Below are 4,346 nucleotides of genomic sequence, written 5' to 3' on the forward strand. Positions count from 1 at the left end.
TGCTCTTGTCACGAGCGCCCACGAGGAAGAGGCCTCTGCTTGTTGTCTCTCTTCCCACCCATCTATCCTCCACCCTGTGGCCAGAACGATTTGGCTGACACACAGGTCCGATCTTGTTCTTCTGCTTAGATATGTGCATGGGTCATCTACCGCCTGCAGAGATGATCGGCTGAACTATCAGCCAGTAGGGACCCCAGGGCTTCGGCTGCTCAGAATCAACTTGGCCAATTGCTCACGACTGAGATGAAATGAGAGCAGGTGTACATTGGGGGCCTTTGTATCCGGCTAAAGATACAGGTGACAAAACACCTGTCACCCTCTCTCCTTCCTCCAGGGGTGTCCCAGAGGCTGAGTAGATTGCGGCACAGCTGTAGCTTTCACCCAGCAACCTTTTCTACACCGCAGAAACGTTAGAGCACGTGGACAATTATAAAGCAGAAAATAGAAATGAACGACACTCCTCCCCAGCGACAACCATTGTTCCTCTTGTTTCCACTGTTCCTTTGGAATCCATTTCCCACACTCGAGACCATGCTCAAAGTATAATCTTACGATGTTCTACAATTGGATGCTCCTTTTTTCTGCATGTCCCCCTTGGCCGGACCTCTGCGGGGAAAGCATTAGTGGAGCGCTAAAGCAGGGAGAGGCCGCCCCTGCCCCGGGGCTGGCCTCAGGGTGGGGCCAGCAGATGTCACCCAATTCAGCACCCAGGGCCACCGCAGTTTGATCTGAAGCCTGCGACAGCAGGCTCTTGTGTTTAAAAAAATCTGCTTCGGGACGTGGAATTTTCAGCACATTCTCCCAATCTTTTACTTATTATACACTTACCAGTATTCTTGGCAGAACAGCTTTTTAATTTTTTTGGCATCATATACTTCACATTTGCCTTGCCTTTCTCTAAGGCATTTTCTTAATGAAACCATTTATTCCTCAATAGGAAGAGGCTTCTGGATTGAAATATTTTCCGTTACAAGTTTAAGGTGCCTGGAGTCTCCGGTACTGTTTGTCTTTTTAGTCCCTTGCTTTAATTTAGGTTTTAAAAAACTTATAATTCATTGAAGGTGGTTTTGAAAACATGAGAGATGGGGAAGATAAACCTAAAAGGTAGCAGAAGGAAAAAAACAATGAACAAAACCTAGATAAGAAATGTAAAAAAGTGAATAAAAATGAAATAAAATGGTACAGAAACTAAATATATTTCAAATCACTGACTCGTACACTTTAAATGGGCGAGTTGTATGATATGTGAATTATATGTCAATAACGCTTTTTTTTTAATGGTACAGAAAGAAGGAAAAAGAAACGTGCTGTTGTCAAGTCCCAGCTCATAGATCCCTCCTGGAAGTCGAGATCAGAGAAGAGAAGCAGAGACGTGATGTTATCTGTGTGCTTCAGAAAGAGCCGCGGTGAGCAGGATTCCTGTGCGTGCGTGCCCGGCGCCTGCAGTGCTTCAGAGAGGACTCAGCTGCACTATATTTAAAACCGTGTGGTTGCTGCCAGTTACCGGCGCGTCTGCTTGTGGCGGTTCGCTCCTCTTTCCTCCACATCCTAATTCTGTCCGCAAATGCGCAGCTTTGACGAAGCAGCCTGTCCGTCCACTCCCCCGGCCCACCCCACCGTGGCTTCCCGGGTCCCGCCCCGGCCTGCGTTCTGACATGCCCGTCTCTGGTTGCAGCGTTGGGGATCCAGACTCTCCCTTGGCCGTGAAGATAAACCTCTAGTTGGGGGGCCGGTCCCATCTGGCCAGGATAAATGGACAGCTTCACCGGATCTGAATCTGAGGCTCATTCGCAAACATCAGCTCAATAGCTTCTCAGGAAAACAAAAAGGTGACCAGGCAGTGCTTCCGAGCCATCGGAGAGCTACAGAGACGCTGGAGGAGGGCGTTAGAATGCAGCTTTCCAGGGCCCCGCCCAGTTTCCGAGCTCAGGGATTTTAGTAGAGCCTGGGGGGAGGAGCTGCATTGTAGGGGGACACTCTAATGTGATTCTGATTCTAGAAGTTCAAAAACTACACCTGGAAGAGCACCTGGATTCTGGTGTCACCTCCGCCATTGCCACCAACACAGCGCAATAATAACCAGCACCCCGTCGTCCTTCTATCTCTGTCCCTGAGGCGTCACGTTCAGAATCATTAACTGTGGCCTTGAAGTTCCCCTTAACCCTCCACCACCTCGGCCAAAACACGTGCGCTGGGCAAGGGCACGCACTGTAACCTAGTCCAGGTTAGCCTGGCCTTAGGGGTGGCCCGCGGCCCTGCCCAGTCGGGAAGAGGCAGGCTAGCCCGCCGTTCCTCTGGACGTTGAAGACACACGCAGGGTGCTACGCAGAAAACAAACTCCCAGCTGGCGGACAAGGCGTCCCGTGACAAGCTCTTGCCCAGTCCCCTGACTCCTCGCTGACGCATGCCCAGACACGTGCTCCGAGCACTCGCTGACGGCCGCTCCTGTGGGCGGTCACCGTCTGCTTCCCGTGCACAGCCAGGTCCCCTCCGCTCGGTGCATTTCCCATTTCTCAGCTCTTACGTCCAAGTTTTGCACAAAATACCGTTGTCATGTATGCTTAGACACTAAAGACTATTCACACTCTGTGGGCTGTGTGCAGGTGGCCTGTCGCACACACGCGCTCAGAGCACAATCCCAATATGACATCATAGAAACCCCCTGGGTCGAGATGTGCCTTTTCTGGTGCGAAGGGCATATGCTTTGGAGTTCCAATCCTGCCTCTGCCCCTGGCTAGCTACCTGATCTTAGAGAACTTAAATTCTCTGGGTGGGAATGTCCTCAAGAGGATGAAATGAGAACGCTTGTAAAACATCTGGGACTGTGCCTGGAATCTAATAGGGAACCCACAGATTTTAGGTGCCTCCTTCATCCCTGTTTTCTATTTTTATTTTTTCATATGTGAAAGGAAATAGTCCTCCAGAAATCTCTCACACAGCATATTAGCCAGCGTTCTTAATCGCAAGCCTCAGAAATCATCTCTGGCCAAAATAAGCAAAAAGGGAATCTAGGAGAGGATGTTGGTGGCTCACAGAGGTGCCAGGAGGCTAAAGAGCCGGGTGCAGAAGGCGGGCCAGGATCCAGGGAGGCCGCGCCACCAGGGCCACAGCCAAGATCGCACCTCGCCCTCCGCGGCAGAACCGGTTAGATTCTCTGCCGTCTGTGCTGCTTGCATCACTCGCTCCAGATTCAAAATGCTGAGTGAGAGGGCGCCTGGCCATACGGGGCTCGGTCTGTACCCCGACACGGTGTCGGGAGTGGGCTTGAGACTGTTTGGCTTCCACAGCTGAATTCTGCAAAAATAAGGGAATTTAGGTCAGGCGGCCGTAAGACACCGCTGTCCGCAGTCCCCGCTCTCCGTTTCTGCCGGGCACATCTCGCCCGCGCCACATACTCGGTCCCTCCGCGCGCGTGGAGTCCTTCCCTCCAGGGACTCTCCTCCAGCCCAGAACCAACGTTTCAGAGGCGATTTTATACCTCTCTGCTTCGTCTCCTTTCTTTCCTCTGCCCAGAATTCCCCCTGCCCGGCCCCCTTCCACTACTGATCCTGGAATAGCCCAAACCTCGAGCGTTCTGCACATGCCAAATGAGATGTCCCCCCTTCTCGATGGTGGTAACCCCAATAAATTGCTCCTTCCCTCGTGTTCTAAGGGTACTTTCTCTGTCTCTATGTTACTTGGTGGCGGCCCTTCCCCCCTCTCCCAGACCTGAGGCAACCTCCTCGCGGGCAGGAGGTCTGTCTTGCCTCTGTAGCCTTGGCGCTTAGCGCCTAGTAGGTGCTTAAGTGTGTTTGTGAACACATACACTTCCGCGTTGTCTCTCAACACGTGTTGAGACTGCTTTCCTGCACACAGGACACATCTGTTTAAAACATGGTCAGAGCCCTGTGAACGTGCCTTGCAAACTGTAGAGTGGTAGACAGATGCACTTGAATTTAGCCAAAAGGCTGAGAAGCCAGATATTGGACAAATGTCAGGTGATGTTTTGTTTCGTTTTGTTTTGATTCTAGTTTTACATATTTTCTGTCAAAGAGCTGCATGCCCTTGCCTCTCGGCGTGGCGTTCCTCCTAACAAGTTCGGACGCGGGATTCCTGCCCACATTCCCCAGTTCTGCGGAGCATCTCGGTTCCTTGCAGGTCAGAAAGAGCCCGTGACGGAGAGGTGGGGGTCAAGCCCGAGCCAACCCCCTTGTCTAGGGGACGTGCTGACGGGTTACCCCAAGGCCCTGCAGGTCCCTGACCTAGCCGCGCTGGCCCGCCCTCCCAGTCCAGGCTGGCGGGAGCCACGGGCGCGCAAGACTCCGCTCCTCGCATCCCCCGCCCGCCGACCGCGTTCTCCCCCGCGC

This window comes from Pteropus alecto, unplaced genomic scaffold, assembly GCF_000325575.1.
Source record: "Pteropus alecto unplaced genomic scaffold, ASM32557v1 scaffold101, whole genome shotgun sequence".
In the NCBI taxonomy this organism is placed as follows: domain Eukaryota; kingdom Metazoa; phylum Chordata; class Mammalia; order Chiroptera; family Pteropodidae; genus Pteropus; species Pteropus alecto.